General features: G+C 35.9%; 1 pseudogene; it reads right to left on the bottom strand.

Moving 5' to 3' along the window:
- Positions 1-9,092: 9,092 nt before the first annotated feature.
- LOC118995747 (ATP synthase F(0) complex subunit B1, mitochondrial-like) overlaps positions 9,093-18,609 on the bottom strand; it is a 43,083-nt pseudogene continuing 33,566 nt past the window's right edge.

The following is an 18,609-nucleotide window of genomic DNA, read 5'->3' as shown; positions in this document are numbered from 1 at the left end:
CAACATATATTCAAAGGATAAGGTCCAAGTAATTATGATTGTTGTTTACTTGGTACTTTGTTTTCAATAATTATTTAAGATATGTTAAATAGTTGTTCAAAATGTGAATAAGCTACTGGAGCAGTGATTTTAAATGTATGTGAATGGTACCAGAGATAACAGAACTCTGGAAGTACACATTTTCTTGCTAATGAGACACCCAGTTGAAAGTAATAAACTAATGGTTCTTTTGTTTAGGTTCATGAGAAGTGCACCATTGTCAAATGAAAAATAAATCATTAAGGACTTAGCCTAACAGTGAATTGTGAGTCTTTTAAGCATGTAGCTTTGAGGGGTTCATTTACTTATTTTTCACTCAGCTATCATTAAGTACTTACTATATACTAGCAATATCTGCATTAGACACTCAAGACCTGATGTTAAGCACAACATTGAATTTTAATTTTTATGCCATTATAAGAAATATTGTGGACAGGAACTTCCAGTCAAGATGTAGGTGTAGGTAGATATACTCTTTTCCTCCTTGAACAACCAAAAAAAATGTATAGCAAATTTAAAAACAAAAAATAACCAGAACTGCCAGAAAACTGAACTATATGAAAGTCCAACAACCAAGGAGTTAAAGAAGCATTCGTCCACACTGGTAGGAGGGGTGGGGACCAGCAGACAGGGCAGAAAGGACATAGAGCCAGTTGGCTGCTGGCGAACTGGGGGTCTCACATCTGCATGCCAATCAACCAGGAGGAACAACTGGGGAGCGAGGCAGACAATGTAACTCAGGATTCCAGTGAGGGGAAACAAAGCCTCAAAACCTCCGGATATCAAAATCTGTGAGGGTTGGGGTGACAGCAGAAACTCCCAGTCTCACAAGGGAGACTGTTGGAGTGACCCATGGAGTCCTAGAACATACACAAACCCATCCACCCAGGAATCAGCACCAGAAGGGCCCAATTTGCTGTGGGTAGCAAGGAAAGTGACAGAAAGTGGGACAAGAGCTGAGCAAGTGGCATTGTTCCCTCTCTGACCCCTCCCCCACATATAGCACTACAACACAGCAACATGGGTTTGTCCTCACTGGTGAATACCTAAGGCTCTGCCCCTTTCAACATATAGGTTCACCAAGATTAGGAATGTGGTCTAAATGAAAGAACAGATCAAAACTCCAGGAAAAAAAAACAGAAAAAATAAGTGACATAGCTAACCTATCAGTTGCAGAGATCACCACACTGACAATCAGGATGCTCACAAAAATGATTGAGTACAGACACAAAATAGAAGAAGAAGTGATGGCTATTCAAAGAGAAATAAAGAAAACTGTGCAGAGAACCAACAATGAAGGGGAGGAAATTGGGACTCAAATCAAAGACTTGAAACAGAAGGAAGAAATAAATATTTTTAACTGGAACAGAATAAAGAAACAAGAATTCAAAATATTGAGAATAAACTTAGGAACATCTTGGACAACTTTAAACACCCCGACATCCAAATCATAGGGGTGCAAGAAGGAGAATAGGGATGGCAAGAAATTAAAATTTTATTTGAAAATATAATGAAGCAAAACTTTCCCAGTCTGGTGAAGGAAATAGACATACAAGTCCAGGACACTTGGAGAGTCCTAAAGGAGTTGAACTCAAAGGGGAAACATGAAGACACATCATAATTACATTAACCAAGATTAAAGATAAAGAGAAAATCATAAGAGCAGCAAGAGAAAAGAAGACAGTTACCTACAAAGGAGCTCCCATAAGACTGTCAGCTGATTTCTCAAAAGAAACCTTACAAGCAAGAAGGTGCTGGAAAGAAGTATTCAAAGTTATGAAAGGCAAGGATCTACACCAAAGATTACTCTATCCAGCAAAGCAATCATTTAGAATGGAAGGGCACATAAAGCTCTTCCCAGATAAGGTCAAGTTAGAGGAGCTCATAATCACCAAGCCCTGACACGTTAAAGAGACTCATCAAAGGAAAAGAGAAAGATCAAAACTATGAACACTAAAATGACAATAAACTCACATTAACAACTGAAACTAAAAAACAAAAACAAAACAAGCTAAGCAAACAACTAGAACAGGAACAGAATCCTACAAATAGAGATCACATGGGGATTATCAGAAGGGAGTGGGGAGGATGGGGGAAAAGGTACAGGGAGCAAGAAGCATACTTTGTAGGTACAATATAGACAGGGGGAGAATAAGAATAGTATAGAAAATGGGGAAGCCAAAGAATTTATATGTATGACCATGGACATGAACTAAGAGAGGGCAATGCTGGTGGGAGAGAGGTTGCAGGGTGGAGGAGGGTAAAGGGGAGAAAAAAATGAGACAACTGTAATAGCATAATCAATAACTCGTACTTAAAAATACTTTATTAGTCTCTTATTCAATTATAGTGTCTTATATTAATTCATATTAATTTTTCTCACATATTTCTTTGATTGCTTTCTCCCAAATCCACATTGTGATATAAAGGGTTTATTCCAGATTGAATAAGCATGCTCCTAGAGTAAATATCTCTATGAAAAGTTGCATAAATGATAAACTGTTCTGACGTACCTGACAAATACTAATATTCTATCTCAGGAGGGTACAGTGCTCATTTATTCATGCTGATTATCAGACTGACTGAGATAACCCCTAAATATCTAAATTCTAAGATATTTTGAAACAATTAAATGAGCTTGCAAATGGAGACCTTCTAGCTTTCAAGAACCACTTGAGTATTGCCAGTCATGAAAAGAACTAGCTTAATGGAATGAAATGTCTTTTTAAGACATGCACAACATCTGATAAATACTTATACTAATTACTCTATTTGTGTTCAGAACTATTAGACCCTACATAAGTGCTGTGTATTTATTGCTTTTAGCTTGACATGTGTTCAGTGATGTGGCTACGTAGTGAATTTTTTACATCCAGGATGACTGGTTCTATGGGAATTGGACTTTGATTTTTTTCAAATGGTAACTCACACTAACTATACATACTTTAAATATAGGAAAAATGTGTATTTTCAAACATCATTTTACAACAGCGTCATTTAATTTCCATATCTAAACTCTTAAAGGGAGTAAATTGAGTCTATACATTCTAATTACAGAAAGACTGCTCATTTCACTGACATATGAAGAAGAGCTTTATTCCATTTTAAAGAAGGGTCTTTCCTAAACAAAATGTAATACAGATTTTCTTGTTGACTCTTGTTTCTAAGTTCTGAATTTGACTATTTTATTTCCTATCCTTCTGAGTTGTAATATCTTTAGCTTTTGAGAAAAGTGCAAGCAGAGTATACACTCTCCACTTGTCTCTATGATATAGGGAGACAACACATTTTTTCCTTGTGTACGTTGAGCAAGACATAATTTTTAAAAAAGAAAAAGGAAGAATGAAAGAAAGGAGGGAAGGCACGAAGGGAGAAATGAAGGGAGGAAGGAAGGAAGAGAGGGAGGGAGAGAGAGAAAGAAAGAAAGAAAGAAAGAGAAAGAAGGAAGGAAGGAAGGAAAGAAAGAAAGAAAGAAAGAAAGAAAGAAAGAAAGAAAGAAAGAAAGAAAGAAAGAAAGAAAGAAAGAAAGAAAGAAAGAAAGAAAGAACGGCTATTCACCATTACTTGGATTACTGTCTCCATATGTGAAAAATGTTATTTTCAATAAGCTTTCTGAGGCCATGGAAATAAAAGAGGTGGAAAGGCAATATTGATATGGCAAATTACTTTTTATTTAAAGATGCTTTTTAATATGGATATGGTTTTATAATCTGTCAAATAAAGATGGCACACAGAGATAAAAATAAAACATCAGGACAAAAATGTCCTTTTCTTTCCTGTGAATAAATTTACACGTCAGCCTAGTATCTGTCAGTGCATCTGTTGAATGAGTGACATGTCTTAAGTAAGTAAAAGCAGGAGAGTAACTAACAAGAAAAACTAAAAAGAGAAATGGCCAAGTTGACAGCCTTGATAAGTGAGGATTCTTCTGTCTCAGAATGTATTCAGTTAGAAAAATGCCTCCAAGCAAGTAAAAAAATAGTGACAAACTACCAATTATGATGGAGGAAAGTGTAAACAGAAATGCAAATTCTGATGTTTGGGCAGTTTTGACAAAGTATTCAGTAGTCTCTGGTAAGATTATCTTTCCAACCACAGGGTAGTGACTCATTAATATTTCTCTGATATTCATTGATATTATACCATGTTTTGACACTACTATTCTTTTGCTAGGATCAGAGAGTGACTTCATTTCAATTGCTTAATTGAGATTTTGGAAAAACATTTTGGAGAAGGCTACCATGCTGCTTATGAAAAAAAAAAGATAAGCTACCTGGAGATAACTACAGATACAAGGTTTTTTGTAAAGCATATGAGGAGTCCAATCCTCTTCCAATTCCTAAAACTCCCTGTGTATCTCAATAAAACTATCTAATTTAAAAGATTGCACATTTTTATTACAGTGCTTAGATTTTTATATGGTTAGGATTTTGTAAGTGTAGTTCAAACTGACAGTCTTTTCCTTTAAAAAATAGTACTTACTTTAAAATTTAAAGATTAGGCATGTTCAGTCAAGATGGAGATGTAGGCAAACATGGCTTGCCTCCTCACACAACCACATCAAAGTTACAGCTATAGAACAACCATCACTCAGAATTGTCAGAAATTGAGTTGAATGGAAGTCCGACAACTAAGGAATTAAAGAACAAGCCATATCCATCCAGAGGGGAGACATGGAGATGTGGAACAGGCTGATCCCACCATGTGTGGTGGATAAAACTCAGGATGGATATCACAGGAATGAGGAGTCCCAGCCCCACACCAGGACCCCCAACCTAGAGTTCCAGTGTCAAGAAGATAAGTCCTCATAACTTCTGGCTGTAAAAATCAGTGTGCTTGGAGTCAATGAAAACAACTACTGGAATTCCAAGCAGTTCTTCTTAAAGGGGCCACACACCACTTACTCAGACTCACTCCTTCTGAGCTTCATGACTACAGTGGCAGCTTGCAAGGCACCAGAGACATACAGGGAGGAAATGATGTGTCTATCATCAAGGGTAGAGCTGGGGTAAAATTCCCCCCAGACAAAGAGGTGGATAGAGGCCATCATTCTCTTTCTGAGCTCTACCCTGACAGAGCGACAGAGCTGGCAGGCAGGAGCCATATCTGATACACCACCAAACTGGCTAACAGAGTTGACTGTCCCCTGAGAAATCCCTGAGCTCCCACCAAAAAAAAAAAAACCCCACTGTAAACACTGTAAACAGTGTTTTTTTTCTATATGAATGACTGGTCTTCGCTCAGGAGTCACATTCTCCTAAATTCTCTCAAACAACAATAGCCAGTCTCAGCAAGTTCCCGACACCTATACCTCTGGCTAAGTTACCTCAGGAATGGCACTAGCAGCAGCCAGCTCTAGATCACAGTTTTGCTTTGCATGGGAGCCTACAAGCCCAGCAGAACTAGCAGCCATCTTCCAATTAATTGGTTGCTCATGCTGGGTGGATCCAGGCATAACACAGGTAGTAGCTGAGCCTTGCTTACACCACCCAGGAAAACCCAGAGTGTGCACAGTCAGTGGACAGCAACAGACCATATCAGAGCACCACCACCCGGCTCCTGAACAGCTGAACTTCCATGGACGGTGGATATTTGTTGTCAGTGGTCATAGCCAGTCATTGCAGCTGACTGATTGACCCAAGTAAATACCTCCCATTGACCTGCCAACAGCAACCAAGTCTTAACTACAAGAGGAGGACATACTCAGCCAACATGAAAGGTACACTTTGAGTGCCCAGCATGGATGATGGGGTGAGGAACTCTGCCACTGGACCCTACAGGACACCTACTATATTAGGCCACACTTTGAAGATAGGGAGTAATAGCTGCTCTATTTAATACACAGAAACAAACACAGGGAGGCTGCCAAAATGAGGAGTCAAAGAAACGAGCCAAATGAAAGAACAGATAAAACTCCACAAAAAGAGCTAAACAAAATGGAGATGAACAATTTATCAGATGGAAATTCAAAACTTTGGTTAAAAGGATGCACAAAGAACTTAGTGAGGATCTTGACAGCATAAAAAAGATCCATGCAGAAATGAAGAATACACTAATGGAAAAAAAAGAACAATTTACAGGGAATCAATAGTGGAGTGGATGAAGGTGAGAATCAAATCAATGATTTGGAACACAAGGAACCCCAAAAATTTTTTTTAAAAGAGAAAAAGAGTCTAAAAAGACTAGAACAATGTAAGGAGCCTCTGGGACAACTTTAAGCACACAATATTCACATCATTGGGGCACCAAAAGAAGAAGAGGAAGAGCAAGAAACTAGAAATCTATTTTAAAAATTAATGAAAGAAAACTTCCCTAATTTTGTGAAGGAAATGGGCATGCAAGTCCTAGAAGCACAGAGAGTCTAAAACAAGATGGATCCAAACAGGTCCACATCACAAAACATAATAATTAAAATGCCAAAGGTTGAAGATAGAGACAGATTCTTAAAAGCAGCCAGAGGAAAGAAGTTAGTTACCTACTGGAGAATCCCTATAAGACTGTCAGCTGCTTTCTCAAAAGAAACTTTTCAAGCTAGAAGGGACTGGCAAGAAATATTCAAAGTTATGAAAAGCAATGAAACTACAGCCAAGAATGCTCTATCCAGCAAAGATGTAGTTTAGAATCAAAGGGCAGATAAAGAGCTTCCAAAACAAGAAAAACTAAAGGAGTTTATCATTTCCAAATCATTATTATGTGAAATATTAAAGGTACTTATTTAAGAAAATAAGAGTATCAGAACTATGGACAATAAAATGGCAGTGAACACATACCTATCAACAATTGAATTAAAAAAAAACAACTAAGCAAACAAAAAGAACTGAGACAGAATCATGGATAAGGAGAGTGCTTTGATAGTTGCTAGACAGAATGGGTTTTTGAGAAGAGGGGTAAAGAGGTGAGGGGATTAAAAAGTACAACTTCGTAGTCACAGAATAGCCATAGAGATGTATAGTACAGAACAGGAAATGGAGTAGCCAAAGAATTTATACACATGACCCATGGACATAAACAAAGGTGTGGGGATTTCCTGAGGGAGTGAGGAGTACTGGGCAGGGAGAGGCAAAGGGGAAAAATTGGGACAACTGTAACAGTATAATTAATAAAATACAGTTAAAAATAAAATTTAAAGATTAAACATATATTTATAGTTTTACATACTTTCTTCTTATATTTTAAAAAAACTTTCTTATACAATTCAGAATTCATCATTATATTCCAAAACTTTGTTCTGGTAATATTTAGTTAAAATGCTACTATTATTAGTTAACTCAGTGCTTACTAGGTGCCAAGATCTGGCTCGATTTTTCAGTATTATCTCATTTAATTCCTTTTAAAAATTGTTACAACAATGTGCAATAAATGTTATGTTCCTTCATTGCCTTTTTAAAAATTTAATGTGTATTCTTTTTTTTGTTCCTCTCTATATTCTCATTTTAATTATTATGATAGCCAAAATATGGCTAGGGGAATTTCTTGATCTAAATACTGCATTCCCTGGCTGACGTGGCTTAATGGAGTGAGTGCTGCAAACCAAAGGGTTGCTAGTTCAATTTCCCATCAGGGCTCATGCCTGGATTGCCTGCTAGGTCTCAGTAGGAGACACATGAGAGGCAACTACATACTGATATTTCTTTCCCTCTCTTTCTCCCTCTCTTCTCATCTCTTTAAAAATACATGAATACAATTTAAAGCAAATCTTTTAAAAATTAATAAATACATCCTTAGCACCGAGAACAGTGATTTGCAGTTAGATACTCCAAATATTTTTTGCATGAATGATGTTATTTATCTTTACTTTTATGCCAAAACACCTGAAAAAGATAAGATGATGATGACTGCAGTAACACAAATATAAACCATAAATGATAAAAGGTAAGACTATATCATTTTCTGTATAGCAAATATCTGCAGTTCTAGGACTGGTTCACTGAACAACTGTACAATGTGTTCCTATGCTCATATTTTCTTTCTTTTTCTCCACCCTGAGCTTTCTTCTGCCATCATTAGTGTTATAGATTTTTGTGTTCAAGCCTGATCCTCTATGGTCACAAAATTGTAACAACCTAGGGAGTTACCTTATATCACACCTCCTCTCTCTTTTCTAGAAAGCCTTTGCAAATGTGTCCTCCTCACAAACTGGCCCAAAGTGCATCCTATCCTCATTCCTCCTCTTCTTAATTTATCAAAATTCATGTCCTAGAGCCAGAATGATTTCTTGAAGTTATGACCACCTGGCATAAGAAATTATTGTTGTTGTTGTTGTTATTATTATTACTGATGGCAAGGAAGAAATGGAAATAGAAGGAGGCTTGGAAAGCTACCAGATATGTATGCCAAAGAATGTCCTCAACTAAGCATTGAAAAATCCATGAAAAATTCTATCATTGTGAAAAACTACAATAAATTTGTCTGCTGCATGTAACTTAACAGAGAGCTGCCGTTTTGTTTCAGAAGAATTCTAGAAGAAACACTACGAGGATAATCACATGCTCTATTTTTAAACAAATCATCTAATCTGAGACTAAATGGACTCTTCTATATAAATCATATACAAAAAATCAAACTATTGAATCATCAAAACAGTGATAATTGAGTTTGCTAATTTTAGTTTAGATAATACAAATAATTATTTTGAAAACTGTTTATATTCCTATTATTTATCATCACATAACAATGCACACATTCTATATATTTTTCTTTGACTAAAATGAAGTCCACCTCCATACTTTTATTTATTTAAATTTTTTGTTTTACTATCACTTCATTGTAAGATGACAGAATTAATTACAAATGTGAACGATGACCTGGTAGTCTTTAGTCAGGTATTAGATATTGTTAAAAGCACACTGCTTATTCAAAAGGAAACATGGCAGGATTCAAAATGCAGAGAAAGAAGGACAAGAAACATCTCACTGGCCAATAGATCGTTTTAATTCTGTCATTAGACAAAATTCACACTTTACCTCTTTAGGTGAGATACACTGGACTCCAGTAGAAGGTGATACAGAAAGGTTTTTCACAGTCTAGTTTCCATTCAATTTGGGTAGATTTATTTACCTAACTGGCTGTGCTTGGGCCTTCTCTGCAAGCAGCTTTAGATTTGCAATGCACTTAGTAATCGTCTCCTTTCCTGCTGTGCACAGATACCCTGCACCGCATGCTTCTCCACACCATGTATCATGCGCTCTTGCTCCTTCTCATGCACCATATTCTGCACCAAGATATAATACAGCCCAGGCAATTTTTTGCCTCCTGATATACTCTATGCAGCTGTTCATGGCAAGTAACCTCCAAGACCATAGCAATGTTATTTCCCTGGACATCAAAAAAGTAATGGTGTTTTTGAATCAGTGCCTGCTGGGACTTCTCCAGATTGAGCACATCCTGGATGTTGTTGATGGAAGCCTGTCCCTTCTAGTTGGGTGATATTTTTTTTGCTCATTGAGTTTGTTAGAAAATCCCCCATTGGAGGCACCATATTTTTTTAACAATATAGAGAAGCAGACCTATTGTTGACAAGGCAGAAATGCTCTCTGGAGTAACCACATATATTTCTTTGGATAGAAAATATGGGATAAAACCAGTTCCAACTGCATAGGGTCCCGCTACACTGGTTTTAAGATAAAGGAACTGGAAGAATTCTTCAGGGATCAGCCATTTTCCTCCATGTTCTAGAAGGGGTGGTACAGGGACAAGACTTAGCTGCCCAGTGTGGAAGATCGTTGTTGCCTGCGGTACCCCTGGGCCGAGGAGGCTGCGTTCTTTATAGCGGGGGCTGCTATGGCGGCAGCAGAAATTACCACTCCAGACAGCACAGTCAGTGAGGGTCCCCTCAGGGTTCTTGGCGTCCCAGTACTCCATATTTTTAACTTTACTAGAGTGGCTATTGTATTACTCTTGAAATAATATTTCTAGTTTTTATATTTTAATAATAAAAGATGAGGATCTTTTAAAAGTTGTATACCATCTTTCTTTTCCTGAAGTACCAATGTGAAAACTAAAGCAAGGGAAGATAGCCACCTTTCATGACTGGAAGATGGCAATGGTGAGTTATTAACAATGTAACAATGTTAAGCACGGAAAGAGTTTCATATTTTGGTATGTCTGAATAGGTCAGATGCAGCAGAAGTAAATGGTGATTTTTTGTTTTCTATTTTTAAGTAATGGTAAGTAGACTCTGCTCATCACACCTATGTTTTCCAGATTAAATTGTTTTGGCAAACAAAGCAGCTCTACCAGATATTTTCAGGTGTCTTTGCTTCACTGGGATTAAATTTAAATTGCCCCCAGTTCATCCTAATTGTTTTGGTCACTTGTCAGAGCTACAATATTTATGATAGCTAACCCACGACACTGAGCACTAAGTACTTGATTTTTTCCAAGCTCTAGGTGTATCTGAATTCTTTCCTTTTTATTGATTTTATTGGGGTGACACTGGTTAACACAATAATACAGCTTTTGGCCCTGGTCTGTATGGTTCAATTAGTTGGAGCTTTGTCCCGTACACTAAAATGTTGGGATTTCAATTCCAGGTCAGGGGACCTATGGAGGTTACGTTTTCAACCCTTGGTCGGGGAACATGTGGGAGGTAACCAACTGACGTTTCTCTCTCACATCAATGTTTCTCTCTCTCCCTTCCTTTCTCTAAAATAAATAATAATAATGTAATGATAATAAAGCTGTAATACATTTACACGATGGAATACTATTAGGCCATAATAAAGAAGGAAATCTTACCTTTTGCAACAGTACAAATGGACCTGGAGAACACTATGCTAAGTGAAATAAGCCAGTCAGAGAAAGATGAGTACTATATAATTTCACTCATATGTGGGTTCTAATGAACAAAACGAACAAGCAAATTAAAAACAGATGCATAGAGAAACAGCAAGCTGACATACATTGATGAAGGGGTTGGGGACTTAGGTATATCTGGTTTTTAATTTACAAACAGCCATGTAAAGTGGAAAATCTTATCTTCACAGATCAGAAGAAAAAACAAAACACAGAAAATAAGTAGCAAAACAAAATTTATTTACAGACCTGCATAAAGTCAAAGCCACTTTTATTCTTTCTCCATTCTTTTCTTACTTCTTATCTCCTCTTTTTTTTTTGCACTTCATCACACCGTTATCCTGAAACATATGTGTTGTACATTACCTTTACATACACTGTGAGTAAAGCCACTGAGACTTTATCTGGGGTGATAAAGGTGGAATGGCAAGTCTTATATGCAAATAGTCTATATGCAAAGACACTCACATCTAACCTTACAGAAACCTGACAGCACTTTAACCAAGTGACCAAGGGTGACACCACCAGGAATGGGGCGGATCAACCTCTTGTGTCTCCTGAGAGGACAGCACAATGCTGTCACTAAGTATTCCTACCAAACTGTATGTCCTGAATTTAATCAAGGTAAAATGTGATTAGACAAACCAAAATTGAAGGACACTGTACAAAACATATGACCTTTGTACTTTGAAATATCAAACAGAATTAAATAATTGAGAGACTATTCTGGATTAAAAGACTAAAGAGGCATGATAACTGACTGCCATACCTGATCCTGCATTTTATTTTGCTCTAAAGAGAATTATTAAAACACTTGGTGAAATCTGAATAATGTTTGTATATTAGATAACAGAACCATATTGAGGTACATTTCCTGAAATTATTGCCTGTGCTGTGATAATTTACAAGAGTTTTCATTATTAGCCACATTTTTAGAAAATACATACTAAGATAGGGATAAAGGAGTAACATATGCACAATCTATTCTCAATACAGTACAGTGTTAATATTTGGGAGAGAAAATTAATGGGATTCTTTGTACTATTCTTGCAACTTTTCTACAAATTTGAAATCATGTCAAAATAACAGTTAAGAGGAAAATAATAAACTTACAACAATCACTCTTTTCTTCTTTTAAAGGATACAGTTCTTTCTGCCCTCAAGTCATTGAATGTTAAATGCAAAGAGAAATGCAATTACAAACTCCAAGCCTTTATGTTAATTGACAATATACTCATTATTTTATTTCCTCTGAAATTTATGAAACTTGCAGCATTCAAAACAATTGCTAATGTTAATTCTAGTGTCTCTCACCATATGAACCTCTTTGTACAGTTTTCTTACTCTGTTTCTTCTCTACTAATTTGTGTGCATGCTTCTGACATCAGTAGGCACATTTGAACTTCACTGGAAAGTCTCCAAAGGCTGAAGAGTTTGCTATCCTTCTCCAAACAACATGGAAACTGATTTTATACAAAACCATATCTCTTTGCTCAAGTCATCAAGACCTACTGTTCTGAAGGAAAACTGGGGGAATAACTAGATGTCATGTAGTATCTCTGGCAAATGTGGGTCAAAATTTAAACTAAAGTTATTCAAATCCATAAACGTTTTTCTCTTAGAGTTTTTAAAAATTGCATTATAAACCTAGAAACACTAATAATAAAATGATCAGAATACAATAGATTTATTGCACATAGCTGAAAATAGAAAATAAAGTTCTGCCAGGCATGATTTAAGAAAGCATTGTCCACTTTACTAAGGCAAGTAATTCATGTGAAAAATTAAATTTTAAGCTAACATATTTTATCTTTCCAACACATTCAGTGTTTTCATGTAGTTGTACATATGCCAACTAAGTCACACCCCCGTGAAAATAAAATATATTCACAAAAAGCATAGGCCTTAATATAAATTTAGGAGGAGGAGACCGAGAAGCTTATCTAATTGACTTAGAGGGGGTGTTTCAATCACACCCATAGAGCTCAGCAGCCTTTGATCTCCTACATAATTTTATCCATGGCAGCATAACGGAGAAGAGTCAATGAAGTGAAAACGGAATGGACAAGGATCCAGGGGAAGTGTTAAAACACAGTTGTATTTTAGTATCATTTTTCCACAGAACAACAGTAATCATCTCCTAGATTTCAACTTTTTTTCTTTTCTGCATTCAAGTGCCTCAAAGATCTTAGTAAAGTCAAAAAACCTTATGGGCCATGAAAGTTGGTCAAGTATTATGACTTATTTTGTAGGGAGGTAAGTGAATCCATAGAAAAATTTAAAGATTATTCTAAAGCAAAACATCCTTAACAGTAGCAAATATTTGATCCATATCAAGTTATGCCCAAAGAGCAAATGAATAGGGAAATAATGTGATGAAGCCCTGATAGAGGGAGAAACAAATATTTTTAGAGTAAAAGAAAAACAATCTTTTCTGTAGCAGATAAATCACCAACAAAGAGAAAAATATCAGGGACACACAGTAGGTAACTGTTTCTAGAATATTTTAATCATTGGAGAAGCTTGGTGATAGGGTTTATGTCATAGTGCTGAGAACTGGCTATAGAAAAATCTTGATTTTTTAAAAAGAATTAAATAGATGACCAGTAAAATGGGGAAGAAGGGAGATATGTTGATACTACTTTGTGCTACATGTCCACAAACATGCTTAAAGCCCTAAGAAGAACATACTCAAGGTGGGCATAAAAGTTAATAAAATGATTGAATCACCGGACAGGTGTTGTGTCCAGAAAAAATATAATATTACAAGACAGGTCTTTCTTATAACTGGCAGAATTAGGACTGAAAGAAATGGACAGTAATTAAAATAGGACTTATAGCTAAACGAATTGATTAAATTCAAGTAATTCTACATATAATTTTCACTGCATATAAACTTTACTTGCAGAGAGATTTCCTCAATCCACTGAAAAGTTTAGTTTGTCATACAAAAAAATACTGTAATAGAAAATACAAAAACTAAGAAAGATACAAGTTTATAGAAAATAATGACAAATTATATTTGTAAACTTTCATGTGTAAAATATGTACAGAATAATAGTGGTATTATAAATTAATAAAAATACTGTAGATATTATGCCAGACTCAGTTGAAAATATGAGCAATTGAACTCCAAAAACTCAAATGATAACATCAAAAATAGAATTTACACTGGGAATATCTCAGTGAATCACAACACTGAAACTTCTATATATAATGTAAATTACCTATAACATATTCTCCTTGATCACATTATAAATAAAATCTTCTAAATATCTACACTGATTTTAAAAATCTTACATTTGTGCTTCTTGCTTATTTTTATCAGAAACCTGTTCTTTCTGTAAGATGCAGTATCTTTAACATCTGCCAACTTTCAGTTTTTATGTATTTTAAACTCACACTTTCTTTTAAAATAATTAAAATGAAAAAATTAAATATTCTAATTATTCTCATGAATTTACTATTTTATTATAAGCAGAAAAGTAGTATGTACTTGATACATGTACTTAAGAATTCAACTAGGAAATGTATCAGTAATATAAGATTAATGTAATCTAATTGCACAGTTAGTTTTAGTCTCAGTTACTTCCCAAGATGCCTTAAATAGTTAAAAACTTCCCCTAGAGTTGCCTCAATCCTTTTAACTTTATTGAAGTCTTCATTTCCAATGCCATCACCTCCAAATTCAGAGTAGGCATTCCATTTTCTGTTCCATATTTGTGTTCATCCCTGAAACAGGAACAACAACAAAATATCTGGGTTGGCTTCATTTCTTTCATGTATGTGGGAGTCACCCAGATTCCACCATAGGCAGCCCCCCTATTACTGTTTGACACAATGTTTGAATTATAGTAGTTGTTCAATAAATGTTTAGTGAGTGAACCAACAAATGAGTACCTGGATACCTTGAACAGTGCCCAGGTGAAATGTTGGGTCCACTTGGATCTGTGTATCTTTCATGTAAATGTTTCCTTTTTGCTGTTTTATTTATTGTAGTTTAGAGTAATGGAAATTGTATAGACTTTAAGATTAAGACCAACCTCTTACCCCTTTTGACTGCGATACCACAATCCTGTGGAATTTGGAGCTACCTAACTTCATATCCCCTTATTTATCTTTTGGTTAGCTGAACCATTTTTGCACGATATCCTATGGGTTTGGAAATAGATATTGTAGGAGAGAAAGTGAATTCCCCAGGGTCACATAGTGAGTAAGCAATAAAGCAAGAACTTAAATTAAGATTTTCTAGTTTCCTGACAGGTGTTCTTTCTACACCTCATTTTATTCTGTTATCTTGATTTTGTTTCCTTTTCTATCTTTGATTGTCATAATCATAGTTTATTAAAACAGAAAATTAGAGCAATTTAAAATATATTCCTATCACTCTCAATTACTTTTTTATTTTCCTTTTTTTAATCATTATTCAAGTACAGTCTGCATTTTCCTGCCACCACTTTCTTCTGGCTCACCCACCCCACCTCCTGCCTTCAGTGCTGCCCCCTGTGGCTCTGTCCATGTGTTCCTCTATACCAGTTCCATGATGGCCCTTCCCTTCTCCCTGCTCATGTTCCTCCCCCTCCCCTCTGGTTACTGTCAGTTTGTTCTTCACTTCAATGTCTCTGGTTATATTTTGCTTGTTTGTTTTGTTGATTAAGTTCCACTTATTGGTGAGATCATATGGTATTTGTCTTTCACTGCCTGTCTTATTTCACTTAGCACAATGATCTCCTATTCTGTCCATGTTGTTGCAAAGGGTAGGAGCTGAGCTTCTTTTTTTCCAATGCATAATATTCCATTGTGTAAACGTGCCACAGTTTTTTGATCCACTCATTTACTGATGGACAGTTAGGCTGCTTCCAGCACTTGACTATTATAAATTATACTGTAAATTATATTGTAAATTATACAACCTATGCAACATCATAGTGCATAGGTTCTTTTGAATTGGTGTTTTAATATTCTTAGGGTATAATTCCAGCAGTGGAATTGCCAAGTCCAAAGGCAGTTCCATTTTTAGTTTTTTGAGGAAATTTCAAACTGTTTTCCACAGTTTGCTTTCCCACCAACAGTGCACTAGAGTTCCCTTTTCTCCACAACCTCATTAGCATTTATTGTTTATTGATTTGTTTATGATGGGCATTCTGACTGTTCTGATTTGGTATTTCATTGTGTTTTTAATTTGCATCTCTCTGAAGGCTAACAATGCTGAGTATCCTTTCATATGTCTCTTGGCACTGTATATATCTTTCTTGGAGAAGTATCTGTTCAGATATTTTGCTCATTTTTTATTGGGTTGTTCTTCCTGGAGTGGAGTTGTGGGAGTTTTTTATATATTTTGAAAATCAAACCTTTGTATGAGGTATTACTGGGAATATATTTCCCCATACAGTTGCTTCCCTTTTCATTTTCCTTATATTTTCTTTAGCTGTGCAGACAATTTTTATTTTGATGAGGTCACATTTGTTTATTGTTTCCTTTATGTCTCTTGGTCTAGGGGACCATAATGTCCACTTTCACCACTTCCATCCAACATAGTATTGGAAGTGCTAGCCACAGTAATCAGACAAGAAAAAGAGATAAAAGGCATCTGATTGGGAAAGGAGGATATAAAGCTGTTATTGTTTGCAGATAACTTGACAGCATTCACAGAAAACCCTACAGACGCCACCAAAAAACCATGTGAACTAATAAGTGAATTTGGCAAAGCAACAAGATGCAAAGTCAAGATTTAGGAATTGAAGGCATTTTTGTACACCAACAACGAAATGTCAGAAACAGAAATGAGGAGGAAAATCCCCCCATTTGCTATAGTAACAAGAAAAATAAAGTGCCAAGAAGTAAACATAACCGAGGCGGTAAAAGAACTCTACGCAGAAAACTACACAACATTGAAGAAAGAAATTAAGGAAGGTGCAAATGAATGGAAGCATATACTGTGTTCATGGGCTGGAATGATTAACATCATTAAAATGTCCACACTTCCCAAATCAATATATAGATTCCTATTAAAGTACCAATTGTAACGTGCCAACACAATCCCTATTAAAGTACCAATGACATATTTCTCAGTTACAGAACAAACATTTCAAAAATTCATATGGAACCATAAATGACCTCAAATAACTGCAGCAATTTTGAGAAAGAACAAAGCAGGAAGGATCACAATAACATATCAAACTATATTATAAGGTTTCTGTAATCAAAGCAGTCTGGTACTGGCATAAAAACAAACTCATAGATCAATGGAACTGAATATAGAGCTCAGAAATAAACCTATGTCTTTATGGTCAATTAATACTGACAAAAGAGGCAAAAGCATAAAATACAGTTAAAATAGCTTCTTCAACAAATGGTGTTGGGAGACTTAGACAGCTACATGTAAAAAAAATGAAACTCAACCTCCAACTTACAACATACACCAAAATAAAGTCAAGATGGATAAAAGACTTAAAGATAAGTTATGCCGTGGCTAGTGTGGCTCAGTGGATTCAGCGACAGCCCGTGAACCAAAGGGTTGCCAGTTCTACTCCTAGTCAGCGCACATACCTGGGTTGCAGGCCAGGTCCCCAACAAGGGGCACATGAGAGGCAACTGCATAGTGATGTTTCTCTCCCTCTCTTTTTCCCTCCTTTGCCCTCTCTAAAATAAATAAATAAAAATTTGTAAAAGATTGCAAAACCCTTGTTTAAAAATAAATAAATAAATAAAAATTTTGAAGCCATCAAAGTCCTAGCAGATAACATAAGTAGGGAAATCTCAGATATTCCATGCTGCAATATTTTCACAGATACCTCAATTGCCATTTATTCTTAATTCATTTCTTTGTACTTCCTGCATACCTCCATCTTCTGCAGGCATTTCCTCCTGCAAGTCATTGCAGTGATTTTGCTAGATGGGCAACTTTAAGGAAATATTGATGCAGGATTAATTTCAAGTTGACTTGTATTTCATTCATCTGTTTTGTATGTGGTGGGGTAATTATTATTTATTGGTTTGGTTTTGCTTTGCCCCTTGAGGTTTTTATTGTTTGCAATTGTCTGTATTTAATTACTGGCTTTTCTCAGTGCTTCACAACTATCTACCATTCAATCAAGAGAAGTGACTAGATTTACATTAATCAATCTGTACTGAAAAGTTGCAATTGATAATAGCAAAGGAAACTATGTGTTTAGTGTTTTTAGCCATTCATATTTTCCCACAGCCACCTTTTTCTGATGGTAATTTTCTATAGAAAGGAAGGGGTAAACACTCCTTCAGTAATATTGTAATTAAATTTAAAAAATTATCCTCACCTGAGACCATTTTTTATTGCCTTTAGGGAGAGAAACATGAATGTTAGGGAAAAACATAGATTGGTTACCTCCCATATGCACCCAGACTGAGGATCAAACCCACAACCCAGGCATATGCCCTGACCAGGAATCAAATCCACAAACTTTTGATTATAAGATAATGCTTGAACCCACTAAGACACACTGGCCAGAATTATAATTACTTTAATTGTTTTTTTAATTATTTCCTCAAGGGGAATAAACACATCAAAGATTGAACCTTTGCTTTTATGATAATTCTTATTTCCTCCCTTAAAAACAAACATATAATTATGAAAAATATATTATTTAGCCCTGGCTGGTGTAGCTCAGTGGATTGAGTGTGGGCCTGTGAAGAAAGGGATCACAGTTCGATTCCCAGTCAGGGCACATGCCTGGGTTGCAGGCCAGTTCCCAGTGGGGGACACATGAAAGGCAACCACAGATTCATATTTCTCTCCCT

The sequence above is a fragment of the Sturnira hondurensis genome, unplaced genomic scaffold, assembly GCF_014824575.4.
Source record: "Sturnira hondurensis isolate 20B ecotype Veracruz unplaced genomic scaffold, ASM1482457v3 Scaffold0010428, whole genome shotgun sequence".
Taxonomy (NCBI): Eukaryota; Metazoa; Chordata; class Mammalia; order Chiroptera; family Phyllostomidae; genus Sturnira; species Sturnira hondurensis.
Note: the sequence above shows the minus strand (reverse complement) of the source record. Positions and strands in the feature narration are given on the sequence as shown.